This window comes from Mesocricetus auratus, unplaced genomic scaffold (genome assembly GCF_017639785.1).
Source record: "Mesocricetus auratus isolate SY011 unplaced genomic scaffold, BCM_Maur_2.0 Super-Scaffold_100015, whole genome shotgun sequence".
Lineage (NCBI taxonomy): Eukaryota > Metazoa > Chordata > Mammalia > Rodentia > Cricetidae > Mesocricetus > Mesocricetus auratus.
This window is the reverse complement of record NW_024429198.1, coordinates 51,793,462-51,808,988: the sequence shown is the minus strand read 5'-3', so window position 1 is coordinate 51,808,988 and position 15,527 is coordinate 51,793,462.

Genomic DNA, 15,527 nt, shown 5'->3' with positions numbered 1-15,527 from the left:
TTCATGGCATCTAAAGTACCAGCACACAGGTAGCAGAAAGAGGTGGTACTGGGAAGACACCAGAGTTTAATGCGAGAGCTCTGTTTGTGCTTAGCTGACACTATGAACTCACCAGAACCCCATATCTGCCTTTTTATAAGCTTTGGGTAAAATCACAATGCAATGCTGGCCTCCATCATTCATATGAAGTATACTCAGCAGTGAAAGTTTCATCTCCCACTAAAAACATCTTTCAACAGTTCCTTCCCCACATCATTTACTGTTTTGTATACCATGGTCTCAAGCAGACCCTACCGATAGCACAAATAATACATGCATGCATGCACGCACGCATACATAATGCATAATACATACATACATACATACATACATACATACATACATACATGCATACATGCATGCATATTGAAGTAAACCCACTCTTCCCCTTCAGATGGGTCTTTCTTCTTTGTCCACCCTCACTCTCCTGCTCCTTTGGCTCTGCTTGCTAGGCCTGGTTTCTGAACACTTCCAAGTTGCAGCAGAGCAAACAAGAGACAGAGGGGTATGTGGGGAATTCTGATGGTTTTATGTTATCATAAGCTGGCTTCATGCTACCCGACCTGGAAGAAGCTTAATCTGCTCCTCCTGTGCCATTAGTGGTTACATTTCGTGAGTACCCCTGGTCTCTTCCAACTACAGTTCTACCTTGTACTTACCTTAGCTGCCTACTCCCCCCATCCATCCCCACCCCCTGCCCATTCCCACCCCAGCCTTCACCATTGCTTCACAGGTGATCCATTCTATACAGCTTCTTTTGTGCTAGAGGACCATCGTCTCACCCAGGACAGTCTTTGCCAGGACATAGTACATGTTCAGGCCTCTATTCTTATGGCAAATTTCTCTCTGGTCCCTTAGAGGTCCTCTCTCCACAAGAGGCAAGAGATAGCAGTGAATACAGCAGTAACTCACCTCCTCACAGCAGCCTAGTTGGCTTCTCCAACATACCTCTGCACACCTTTCCACCTTCCTAAGAGCTTATAAACCCCCTTTCCATGAGCACTCTATTGCCAGTTCCTAAAGTCATGAGAAAGACTTTGCTTCAAAGGGTACATCTCAATACAGAACCTCATTTGGAGTACAATGTCCCTTGATTCATAAAATCTTGCTCAAAACTGGTTGGCATCTGTTCATTCTGTTTCATTGCATGCAGCTAAAAGTAAAACCAGAAGTAGGAAGGAAACATTATTTCAGTGTTTGAGGAATGTTGTGACAGGTTTGGGGAGCTAGCTTTTCCACCACTCCTTCACTCATTTAATGAAATTGATTGACTATGCACTACATGAAGGCACTATATTCATCTCGGAAACCAAAACAGTGAACACGGAGTCATAGACCCTGATAATGGATTCAACATATCATCTATAAGGAAGACATCTGTTCTATTCCCATTTTCTTTTACCTCTGTATTTGCCAGAGACATTGTGTTTTGGAGTTCAACATAGAAAACACAATGTTGTCTTCAATAGCAACCTATGTATTGTGTGTGAGAGAGTGTGTGCAACACACATATGTTGGCAATCAGTTTTTGCCCAAAAGAACTGCAGTGGATGATGAGACTGTTACTGAGCAAAAGTCCTTGCCAAGGTTCTGTGTTATTGAAACCTGAAAGTTCACTTCCCCAGAAATGTTCCTTGGTAGAGCAGCACGGGTCAGTAGGTGAGGCAATGGCATGGAAAGGACACTGGGAACATGAATTTTAATTCGGTTCTGCCACTGACTGTGACCTTGATCAAGTCTCCACACTTATATCTCAGTTTCCCTGCCATAAAAGCAGAAGGGTTACTATAAAAATGGGCGACTGTTGCTGTGGTGTTATTTGCTTTTCATCTAGAGAAGACATTGTAGATAGGGAAACTAAGGAAAGGAGGGGACAAGAATGGAATACACACACACACACACACACACACACACACACACACACAAAGAAGGGTGTGGGGAGAGAATGTTTTTGGGTTCAGCCAGAGATCCAAGAGCCATCCAAAAGCTGGAACTAAGCATGTATAACTTTAATCTCTTATCTTGTTAAATTCCTGGCAGTGTTAAATATGAATTCAGTTTTAGTGTTTCTGACCTCATCTCCCTTCAACTGTCTTCCACAGAACAGATCTGCCCTGATTTCTTCTATTCTATAGTTGCAGACATGCACACACACACACACACACACACACACACACAGAGAGAGAGAGAGAGAGAGAGAGAGAGAGAGAGAGAGAGACTGGCAGACTTTTTAAACACTAGGTATCAAATCCAAGACATTACAAAGCATAAAGGATAGATAAGCACTCTACAGCTGAGTCGCACCCCATCCCTTTGTTTTCTAATATGTGGAATCCAGGCTGGCCTCAAACTTGTAATCTTCCTCTATCCTCTGGATGATACCTGTCTCTAAGCTACCTTTTGAATTACCAAATACAAATTTCAGTAGTTTTGCTGTGCAGTTTAAAGGCAGAACAGAGAGGTGGGAAAAACTTGTTATGAGACTCAGCTGGGTACCAGAGACTATGTACAAAACAATAAGATAGGCACTGAATGTACAAAATACTAAGATAGCTATAATATTGGAGATCTACAACATGCAGATTGTTTTTGCAAATTTTTCTTTTAACACTCAGAGTAACTTCTCAGAGATAACAATTGCTTAGAGTGGTTAAAAATCTCCCCTAAGCTTGTACAGGTGAAATACACTGAGATTTTACTCAAATCTTCCAACCCAAGAGTCCATATTCTTAACCACTAACTTACTCTGCCTTCCAAAGATGAATAAGATTAGAGAGAACCTCCTGTGAAGAGGTTCACGGATGGATGAAGGAGAAAGATTCATAACTAACTGCTATGGGAGTACAGAGAAATGCACAGCCAAATTCATGCAGGGACAGCACAAATGGATCTGCAAAAGTGTCACAAAGGGAGGGAGACACGCGAACTTGGGAGGAAAATGAGGGGTCATCAAGGGACGTCCAGAGAACCCAGCACAGAGGTGAAGCCCATGAGCTTGTAACGCATGTTGAGTGCAGGGTGGCTTTGCTACACAGCAGAGTCGCTTCTTTCTTAGGAGTCTCAGAGTGACCTAGAACCTGAGTGTGAACATCAGGGGTTCCATCCCTCTGTTCTTGAGGAATCTAAACCAGTGAAGCTATTATCCATTTTACATCAACCTCTGAGAACACGCTCATGTCACATGACCAGGTCTGTGCATTCATAGTCCTCCCCGCACCCTCGCTTATGTTTAAATTCCCAAGGTGGCATGTGTAATACATACATGAAAGAATTTTCCTGCATCATGGAACCAGGCACACATTGACAGTACCGTTTAGAACAATCCTTTGTCTCCCAGTATCCCAGTTGATTCTACACTCCAGATGATGCCAACATACAGGCAACAGATGAGTTTAGGTTCAGAAACGGAGCTGAAGACCTGAAGGTCAAGCAAGGAGAATGAGAAGGAAGCATCAGAATGCAGACATGGTGACTGGGATGGGGAAACACCACTCAAAGGTATTTCTCCAAGGTTCACAATGGGTTCAGGTCTACGCTAGAGAGTGGAATTTTACTCTTTAGTTGATGACGTCTTCACATTTTTAATAAAGTGTTGTAGAAGACTAATGTGAGGAGGGAAGAAAATGGATTTTATTTCTCTACTAACACCCATCAGTTTCTGTCCCAGTCTTCAGTTATAACTATATTGGGAGTAATTAAAAAAGTAGCTTAATCAAAATATATTCAGAACAAATTCATAGTTGAGTATCTATTTTTATGTTTCTTTGTGTAGTGTGTTGTATTGTATTTGTGTCATGTGTATGTGTGTAGTTTATATTCTATTTAATGTGTGCATGTGTGTACCCATGCATGTGTGTGCATGTGGCATATATACTTGTTAGTGTAGCTGTGTCCTATGTGTGTGCTTACAAATGAACACACGTGTATGTGTGTATGTATGTATGTATGTATGTATGTATGTATGAATGTGGAAGCCAGGGGTTGAAGTTGAGTGTCTTTTTTCATGAAATCTCTACCTGTGTCTTTTGAGATGGGAACTCTCACTGAACCTGAACCTGAATACACCCAAAATAAGTGTTATTAACTTGATTTCCATATAGGAAATCTAACAACTCAACCAGGCACTTTTTTGTGGTTTTGAGGGGTAGTCACAGTGTAACATTTTTATTTCACCACAAGTCATGCTTTAAACAAAATAAACAAAGACCTAGATTTGTCTATCCCTAGACATTCAGTCTCCTGCTGCTTCAACACAGATACTGCATGGACAGACTCCTCAGAACGTAAGCCTAGAGATATTGCCTATAGGATGTTTAAATATATTTTCTCATGAGTCTGTGTTATTGCAGCCAATCATGTCTAACAACTAAAACAAGCAAAAGAGATTGAGTGATATGTTCTAAAAGAATAATGCATCAATGTGGTACCAAGCTGTTAATATTACAAGAGATACTCTTTGTATCTCAAACAGAAGGTGTTTGGGGATAAAACTCTTAACTGAACACAAAAGCCCAGGTTTAAAATGAGAATGAGAATTATTCTATAACTAAGAATTTCTTGTTATTTTAAAATGTTGACTATTTTGTGCTTTGAAATAGGTATGGTCCTCATTTTTTTAAGAAATGTGTCTTTGGAGGGTTAGGTGCCTTATCCAATTACAGCTAAGAAATCATATAACAGACTCAGACTCTAATCAGCACATGTTTTAAGGCTCTGGTATTGTACTTACTGCCTGATAGTAAACAGGTAGTAATATACACACTCAGAAATATAAGTTTTGCAGACTGCTTCCAAATACTACATTTTAGTGCACCCCCCAACCCCCAATTCTCTGTCCAATTCTCTCACAAGCTGTCTACTTGTGTACTCAGAGAAATCCTTGTCTCCAGCCTTACTCCAGAGCTGAGAGCCACAGGACCAACAGGAGTAAGACTCATGCATTCTGCTTGTATCCTATGCCCGGATAGCTTTATTAACTCCTAATCTTTAGGTGTGTGTTGTTGTGTGTATGCGTCTGTCTGTCTGTGTCTGTGTGTGTGTGCCTGTCTGTGTGTCTGTCTCTGTATGTATGTCTATGTGTATGTGTATGTGTATGTTTGTATGTATGAGTCTGAGTGTGTGTGTATCTGTGTGTGTGGGGGCAGGTTCTGACCTGAACCTGTGACTCAAAGTTACAAAAGAACCCTCTTTTGTACCCTGTGAGCTTGTGTTCCAGAATCCTACCCACACTCTCTGACTCTGCTGCTTGTCTCCCTGGATTCCGGGCCCCTCCCTTGCTAATCTCTGCTTTAACAGACCTCACTGGAATTAATCAGAGATCCACCTGCCAGGACCTTTTGTGCTGAACCAACAGCTCACAGTCTTTGGCTCCCTGGCTTTATCTCTGGTTCATTGTCTCCCAGGCTTTGAAGAATTGGTCTGATTTCGCAAAGGCCCTAAACCAGTGTGAAGCCTTTCACATGTACAAAAAGGCAAAAAGTGAAGATGGTAATGTGTTGATTCCATGTCCACAGATCATGTCATAGGTCAACAGAGGAAGAGGGGAACACTGAGCCACTTGAATGCCATTCACTGTCTAAGTTATCTGTGTCTGGCTAATCACTCCTAACTTGAATCTCCTTAACAGAGACCTGTGCCTCTTTCCATCTTGAATCTGCACAATGCTCAACACAGAGCCTGCTCATTCAGCCTCACCATTTACTGAAGAAGTGAATTGATCGACTAGGGCTGGGACAGTTAACAAGGGGACTTTTTGTCCCTGATCCTCTTCATCCTGCCCATAAACAGGTGAATAGTGAATACCTGTTGCCTTCTATAAACAAGCACTGTCGCTGAGCTTTCTGGGTTTCAGAACCCTGTAAAGGACTGGAAATGATTGGCTTGGGGCCCGACAGTCATAGAGACTTCTGTGAAGGAAAAAAATAAATAATAACCTAAAGACATCTAGAGAGAATAACAGGTGTCCCTGTTGCTTAGGCAATTTTACAACAGTCTTTTCAGCTGTATCTCAGCAAATAAAAGTGAATTACAATTCACGGCAACAGGAAAAGAGCAATGAACATTCTTGATTCTAATATGCATTTAGGAAGTAACAAAAAAAAAAACAGCACTGAACTTGGCAAATTGGCTCTGAGCACTTCAAGACAGACTGGTCTTCCTCTGCCTGAACAATGGCACCTGACCACCAAAGAGCTAAGGGGGCATATGTATCTTTAGAGTCCCTGGTGTGTGCCTGAGTGAGGTAGGGGGCTTTGAGGAGGAGTTGAAGACTTACATTGTTCACAGAGCCTTTCAAGCATGGGAGGGGTGGAATTCCATCTGTTAGTTCAGTTCGGTTCACTGAACCGGTTCAGTCTGAATGGTTCACTGGGTTGTGACACTGGGTAGAAATTACAACTAATGTTTAAAACAACCTTTATGCTATCACTTATGAAACTCTGTGGCTGGGATCACTGTAAAGTTTTCAGCTCCCTGTCTTTCTATATGTTTCCAGGGCATCTCTCCTCTCATTTAAAATAAGTAAACAAAAGTTATAAAAAAAAACTGAAACAGAGGCATATATTTGTTGAGCTCTGTTTTGCACAGGGTGTTGATCTGTGCATGCCTTCAGACAAGCACAGGAAGTTACTAAGCTTTCACCGGGGTTTACATTTAACTTGGTCTCCTGACAAAGAGCTCTTTGCATGCAGGAGCTATGGGTGCCTCACAGTCTTTGCAGCAGCTCAGAAGATACCCTACCCTGAGAGACAGGTAGAATTCCACTGTGTCCGCTTGAGTGGCTCCCTGAACAATACCAACGTAATACGCTTTTCAGGACTGGAAAAGTGATGCTGGGAGGGGACTGTGTCTCATGTGTGCCCAGGGTCAGCTAACGAAGGTCTGTTGCAGGCCTTCGCAGGTGGCCAAAGAACTGATCTGAAATGAGTCGGCTCATCATTTTCATTCACCTGGAGAAGAAGAAATGCCAAAATGCAGCAGCCATGGCGTGAAGTGGAAGGTAGTCTCTTGTAGCTCATTTTGCACACAGCACACGGGGCTGAAATGAAGCAGGCCCCGAGTGTGAAGTCTGACACACAGCATTCCCACCTCATCTGTGTAGCCCACCTCAAAAGTGCCAGGCTTAATTTTCTTTTTTTTTTCTCTTTGTTTTGTCAACAGAAATAATTTATTTTGACCTGGGAACATAGAATCAAGTAATGCTGATAACATGTTCCGACTTAGAAGAACTAATTACATTTTGGTAATAGAACAGAGAAAGACCATAAGTCAATATATTCACCAGTTACATTGGTCGGACCTAATTTTCAACATGGTACAGGAAGCAGTGACCTGTATGGAAGAAAACAATGAATAGGGATGACTTAAGGAGAATGTCTGCTATATGCACTGAAGATCTAAGCAGGGTAAAAGGCAGTCTAAGCAGATACTGTGGCCAAATGAAGTCCAAAGGCCTGGCTACACCAGTGACCAGACATTCACCATAACCACACACAACTAAGGCTTTGTTCTTATTGGTAAAATGTTCACTTTTACCAATAAGGTATTGGTATGAGGCATGAGGACCTTTGTTCAGCCACAGAACCAAGTAAAATTCTGGGTGGTATGTGCTCAAAACCTCAGAGTTGGGTAGCCAGAGACAAGCGGATGCCTGGGGCCTGATAGCCTGGTCAGTGATGCCCAGGTCCCAGGAAGAAACCCTATCTCAAAGCACAATGACACCAAAGGTCACACACACACACACACACACACACACACACACACACACACACACACACACACACCCTAAATACCACCAAGTAACAGATCTGGATTTGTTTACCAGCAATGGAAAGATTACAATTCAAATGGAGAGATTGTAAGTGATATTTTGGCGTTCCTCATTTCCTATTCATCTTTGAGACCGATGTATATATTCTGATGTTGACTTTCCCACACTACTCCCAAGACTTGCCCTTTTCAACTGTGTCTTGTCGTTCTTCAACATCACCCCAGATACCATCACACATCAAAGAATATGGGCTACAACATGCCTGATGTCTGAAACAGTCTGCTTTCCTTGGGATTATTCATATTTCTATGAGAGTTCTCTCCTCTGGACTTTTGTTGTTGACTTTCAGCTAGTTTTGTCACGGCCTAGTCTGTTCACATTTGTCTCAAGTTCAACCCTCTTAACTGTACTCTTCTCCATCAGAGAGCCTGGCTGAGCAGTTTTCAACACTGGAAAGATAGGTTAACAGTGTGGTCTTTATTAACACTGAATGCATTCTGTTTTGCGTCAGTCTTAACTAGTTCTTTTTCTATTTTCTCTTTTATTAATCTTCTTTCCCTTCCAAAGCATCTCATTTCAAACAGCAAGCTGTTGGTCAAACTAGTTTTTGTGTATATATTTCTGCTTTTCTTTTACTAAAAATATTTATTTTACTTTACATTTATGTGTGCATGTGTGTGTCCACATTTGTCCAGATGTGGGTAGAGACCAGGGAGGGTAGTGTAGAGTCCCATAGAGCTGGAGTTTCAGACAGTTGTGAACTGCCCAGCATGCATGCTGAGAAATGAACCCAGGTCCTCTGCAATAGGAGTAAGTGCTCTTAACTACTCAGTCATCTCTCTAGTCCCTCTTTTAAAAAAAGACATAAGAAATGTTGTAAGATGCTTTGCATGCTAACTACTCCAGCAAACAACAAATGCCAGAAAAAAAATAATCAGCTAGACGTGGTTTTGTATTAGAATCCACAACAAAAGGAGACACTTCTGTAGCAAGGACTACAGGGCTAACAGGAGAGGCAGACAGGCAGATGAAACAGTTGCAGTGAGATGCTCTGAGAACCCTCTGAAAAACACAAATCAGACACTGATATGCCTACTGGCTAACTGTCGACTGTTTCCAAAGCTGAACTGGTGACGTTTAGGAAATCACAACATGTTCGAAGATTGCTGGCAAGCTTTACACAAAGAAAGGGGAAAGAAGGAGGAAGGTCACACATCACTAGCTTCTTGAAATTTCTGGAAGACAAGACTGACCATGGTGACCAAAAGAAAACAATGAACACTCTATCCTCTGAATGTGTCTTTTGTGGGAAAGTATTTGATGATGGCATGCTTTAAATATTACACAAAGATTTAAAACCAGGTAAGCTCATTAGGGTGCAGTGAAGAGGTTAGAAAATGTTGGATTGTGTCCTGAAGGAAAAATAAAAGGGAGTCTATCTGCCCATTCAAAATATAACACATGTCAAGATGTCTGAAGACTTCAAATAGAAAAGGAAAATAGACACTTACTGGACACCTACTGTCCACACACTTGCTGTCATTGACTCTCCACTCAGCCCTGTAAGGTGGATATGATTGTCCTCATTTGCTATGTGAGGAGGCTGATGCTCACTGAGATTAAACAGATCGCCTCAAGTCACTCAGCTGGGAAGCAAGAAGGGTAACGGAGGTTCACCCTCAGTCCGGTTGTCACCGGTGCCTATGCTCTTGCCATCTCAACACCGGGGCTCCCGAAGAAAGTACTACAGCTGTCTCTAACCCTCACACCCGACAGGCTTTCCTTCCCCAAAGGATGGGCCTCTACCTCTGAGCCACCTTGAAATTTCTGCCTCCCTGCTTTACAGATCCCTACAGAGCAGTTCGTGGATTTCTTCCCGGCACAGCAAGGTACCACTTTTCATGTTACCACTTAGTAGATATTTGGAATCCTCACAAGTGTCCAGCCTTAAGCTGAAGGGCCTGGGTACAAGGGGAAACTCTGGAGGAAAGAGGATTTCCCTGCTCTTTGACCCATGCCTGTCTCTGTACAAGATACCCCCAACGCATGTGTACCTTTAAATATGGGTGTGCAGTGAACCATGCAAAGTTCAGCACCATCTTTTGGCTAACTAGCTAACATTCTGGTGCTCAATAAAAGTGGACAGAGCCTGGGGGAGTCAATTACAATAAAGGTACTGAACTAGAACATCACAGGAAAGGAAAAAGAAAAACAAAACAAAAGATAGTAAAGAGTTGAAGGAAAAGTGTAATAAATGTGCTTCGGTAGTCATTAGTGCCTCTCATGACTACAGCTCCTGCAAAGCTTTGGATGTCAGAAAGTCCACCCTGTGACAGATATTATATTTTATACACCATATATAGGTGGGCATCTGTACACACACACACACACACACACACACACACACACACACACACGTACATGTCTGAAATGAAACTGCAAGTTCAATGTTGATAAATGTTTTTAAAATTAAAGTATATTAAAGCTGCTTGATGCTAAGTTTTTTTTTTAAATAATCATCCCTGGAGGTAGTTTTTACATCCCGAGGTATCGCAAAATCAAAGCACCTCGTGCTCCAGTGGCAGAACTCTTTTGGCCTTCAGAGAATAAATGGCCCGAGGAGTTCACCAGAGGCACTTGCCCGTAAGAGAGTCACTTCCTGGGAACCCACATGAAGCCCATTGGTGTTTTCCATCGCCACCAGAGGGTTCCTGCTGAGCAGCATGGTCTTGTCAGGCTCACAGGTGACATTTGTCCATCATGCTGAGATTCTGTTGAGAGATGTTTTGGAAATCTAAATGTGAGCTGGGGATGCAGCTCACATTTAGATGGTGTTTTCTCTAAAATACAGGAAGCCCTGGTTCAATCCCCAGCAGCATACAAACCAGGTACAGTGATGCACTGTATCCCAGCACCTAGGAGGTTGTACATCCCCTCCCCTGCTGCATAGTGCCATGTAGAGGTCAGTCTGGCATACATATACATGAGACATGAAAGGAAGATCAAAATGTTACCGACTGTCATTTTCTTGTTCTCCACACTACTGCTTTTCAATCCTTTTGCTTCAGGAAACTGTTACATTAAAAAAAATGCTGAGAGTCTGGGCGTGGTGGCACACACCTTTAATCCCATCACCCAGGAAGGCAGATCTCCGTGAGCTCTAAACCAGCCAGGGTCATACAGTGAGACTCTGTCTTAAAAAGAAATGAAACAAAGATTGTTTCAGAGTAATTTAACTCTGTGTCTACTGATATTACTAGAAACAGAAGGAAGATATTTTAAAATAACTTATCAATTCATTTAAAGGCAATAGACCTATTGTATGTTAAATTAAATTACACATCTATGAAAAGCAATTACATTACCCAAAGCAGTTAATCAGAATCATGACATTGTTTTCATCTGATGGTAACTGGACTGGATTTTAACATTCATTATACACTCATTTTAGTATGTTGCTATAGTAAGAGTACATAAAGATACATAGAAATGGCCACATCAGTAAATTTTAGATATCTTTTGGATACAGCTCTTCAACATCCACATTATGTGTAATGTGAAATCATAGATTAATTAACACTTTATACTCTTATGCTAATACTTGGTCTTGCTTTTCATGTGTCTTTTGCTATTATATGATGTGTGTGTGTGTGTGTGTGTGTGTGTGTGTGTGTGTGTGTGTGCGCGTAAGAGAGTGGAGAGGCAGAGAGAGAGGGAGAGAGTCTGTGTCTGTAAAATCAGATATTCAGTTTTTAAAAAGACTGGGATATTATTCAGTGATAGAACATGTACCAAACATGCATGAGTCCATACTATTACTTGGGGGGGGGAGTTCTTCACTAATCTGTGCAAAGGTCCTAAATACCAACTTGCATCATTATACAACATAAAAAAATCAACTCATTAATAATGTCCTCAATCTTATTTGAAAATATTTAAATAAAATTCATTGTGAAGTTCAATGGGATTCTAGGTATCATTGGTAATAAAGCTGTTAGTGTTATCCTTGAAGTGGCAGGTTCATTTATGGAAGAAAATATTCTACTGTGTAGCCAACTCTGAATACCTTTTCAGTGGTTAGTTTAGCTTGCAACCCCAACAAATGCACAAATATTTTTGGGTTAGTTTTCAACTAGACAACTGTTAAATGTTAGCATGCAAGAAAACTTTTTTTATTTCTCCACGCATACGATTAAAAAGTTGTACATTAAAGGTTAAAATTTAATAAACTGAATAATGAATACTTAACTTCCTAGAGTGAAACTGACGTTCCTTTATATTGTAAACACACAGCAAATCACTAAAGGATAAATGACTATTCAGTGAATGTGCTTTCCCATCAAGTCTATTGAAACTTTTAAATTGTTTTATTAAAAATGAAACTCAGCAGTTAACTATTAGGGAATAAACTCCAGAGATCCACAGGGAGATGGAGAATGATCACCTGCTTCTTTATCCACCTTCCCTTAATGAAAGGGCTGCTCTTCTCCTTACGCCCCTCCTCATTCTTCCTGTGTGCCCCTCTAGCTTCCTCTGAGTCGGCCAGAAAAGTCTAAGGTCCCCTCAAGGCACTTCAGTGTGGACTCCGCTCTCCAAACCAAGGTCCTACTCCATTGGCAGTCTCTCAGCAGCAACACAAATGTCCCAAGCAATTTTACCATCATTGCGTTTCCACAGTCAATACAAATGCAAACCCAGTGAAAAGGCTAAGACAATCCTTATACTGTTTTAAAAATAAGTTTGATCTCATTAATCCCTGAAAAGATTTCAAGTACTTCTAGGTATCTGCAGACTTTGCATTGAGAGCCAGAGTTCTGTAAGAACATTCATTAACAGCACAATATTATAGCGAAAGGTCTGACTCATTGTCAAGCATTTTCTCACTGCATCAGCTGTGTTACCATGAACAAGGTATGGATGCTCTACATGTTGTTAGGAAAGTAGGTAACAGTGCTCTGTCTGCTGGCTACTGTGCCTGCCTGGTTTCAGGTCCTTAGCCAGTAGTTAATTAAGTTTTTATCTGTCCTCTTGTGTCCAGCAAAGTTGGATTGCTGAACTATACCAGGACAAATACTGTGTCTCCTTCATCTTATCACAGGAAACAGGGTGGGTTTAATGAAGTAGATAATAAGGGAAGAGTTGGCTTCCAAAAAGCTGAATTTCTAAACAAAGTTCGCCTTCATTTTATTATGACTGTTGCTATTTTAGGGAGAACACCAGAAGTTAATGGGAAGAAATCTAAGACCCACAGATAGGGTTACTTGCTTTGCTGACTTTACTTTTCTCTTTAAAAACACATTGCTACACTCCTCTATTGAGAGACACACATCCACAAGATACTCTTTCTAGTTCCTGTTCTCTTAGTACACCAGAGGTCAAGGACTTGTCTTTGTATCACCAGAAACCTGTATGTGACTTTTCACATACAGATTAGTAGAAGACCTGAGAATTATTTCAACTCCTGTGTGTCTTCTGCTGTAGAAATAAACAGTCACGTGATCAGATTGATTTAAATTACCTAAATAGATGCTTTAACAAGAGCCTTCAACTATAAATTGGTTTTCTTTGTTTTGGGGAAAAAAACTAATGTATCATCCTGTATTTACATACTTCTGTGTGATTTATAAATTACTCTATATATACTTTCACTCCCTTTCATAATCATAGTAACTCTTATCTCTAGGAAACTTCCTTGTCAGTCACTGGGCTAGGGAACCAACACAGTTATGTTTGACGTTAACAAAAATAAGTAGTAAATATCATCTCTCCCCACTTACAGATGAGGAAACTGAGACCTAGGGGAACACATTATCTGGCCATGTAGCAATAAACCACAAAGGTGGTAGTCGAGAATCATTCCCTAACTCCAAAGTCTGAGTCTTTTCCACTACAGCACACTCTTGGAAATTTAATTTTTATTCTTCTTATTGAAAATACTCCAAATTCTTTATCAGAAGTTTGCCTCAAAACACTGTGGTTTGCGATTTGCTGTTTTTGGAAAGCTTACGAAAAGATTAAGAGTCTTAGGATTGATGTTATTTTTTTAAGAGTCTCAAAGCTAAAAGAAAGTATCATCAAACCCTGAAATACTTGGTTAGAGTGACAACCCTGAAAAACTACTTGGTTAATGCCCTCAATAAACTGAGTGCTGGACCAGATTAGGCTACTGAAAGATACTTAGTTTTATTTTTCCCCATAACTCGAGTGTGTTTACTTTTATTTTAATATATTCTATTCAAACTACTACTCAAGCTATATTCCGTAAGCTAATGAAATCTAATATTCTGATTCGTACTGCAAACATAATAAAAATGTGTTCAAGAACCTTTTGAGTAAATTTGTAAATACTATAGCTGTACTCTTGGAAGAATCTATTCTCCTGTTGATATTTAATAGTGACATAGAAAGAATATGGGCCTTGTAATGGTGACTCAACAGCTCTCTGGGTTCATGTGTTTTATTAAAATGAAGACAAGTCAATTCTTGTAGTGTATCTGTAAGTCAGTATTAACCTTTGTCAAATGTCTTGATGCCAAATTTATAGTTAGAAAGTTGAAACTTTTTTAGAAACTCCCCTCTCAGTGGAAATGAATTTGGCTTAAAACTGCTATTGGTTCTACCCCCATATCATTAGCAAATCATATTTAAAATATCATCTACTTAAGTGTTCATTTATTGAGTATTTCTTTTGCCAACTATAGTTATTGATGTAAGATAAGCAGTGATATAGAAGTAGGAAAACAATAAAGCACGATTTGACAAATGTTTGTGTCTGTTGCTCAGTTCCTGCAGTTAACTTGCATTCACTGAGATGGAGTATTTGAATCTATTGCATAATCAAAGCAAGTGTCATGTGTCAGCACTTTGAAGAGTGAAAAAAGGTATCATTATTAATGCTAAGACTGAGCCACGATAGTAGCTGACCCAGTTATCTACAGACTAAAGATGCATGAGATAAAAGTAATGTAAGTAAATGTTCAATTGCCAACATCTGGAAATCTCTCTAGTATTTCACTTGGGTGAGTATATTAAGGAATATTAACTTTTAAGCATTCTTAGTGTGCTAATGTAAAGGTATGGCTGGACTCCCTCTAGAACGCTGGTTCTCAGACATGAGCCACCATCATAGTTATCTAGCCTGTTTTAAAGATGTAAGATGTTTCTCAGCCGGGCGGTGGTGGCGCACGCCTTTAATCCCAGAACTCAGGAGGCAGACGCAGGCGGATCTCTGTGAGTTCGAAGCCAGCGTGGTCTACAAAGTGAGTTACAGGACAGGCTCCAAAAACAATACAGAGAAACCCTATCTCGAAAAACAAAAAAAACCAAAAAAAAAATGTAAGATGCTTCTCTCCTCCACCTCTTCCAGGGCTTTTTAATTCAGTAGATGTGGGAGAGGGTCCAAGAATCTGCATTTCTACAGACTGAGGGATGACATTATTGCTGATGGTTCAGTGTGGAGGACGCTTTGATTGTCTCTATTCTAATACAACAAAATATCAAACTAAATGTTGAGTTTCAAATTTCATAATGAATCCCTTATTCAAGTGAACTGTGTAGCAGTGAAGGTACATGTAGTTGAACCTGCAGCAGAGTTAGGAAAAGAAGACAAGAGAGAAAAGCCTCTACAAATGGCTTCAAAAATGGAGCAAACACAAGGAAAGGAAAGAGAAGATCTCCATCAGCTCATTGTATTTGCACATCGTCCCATACTATCACAAGG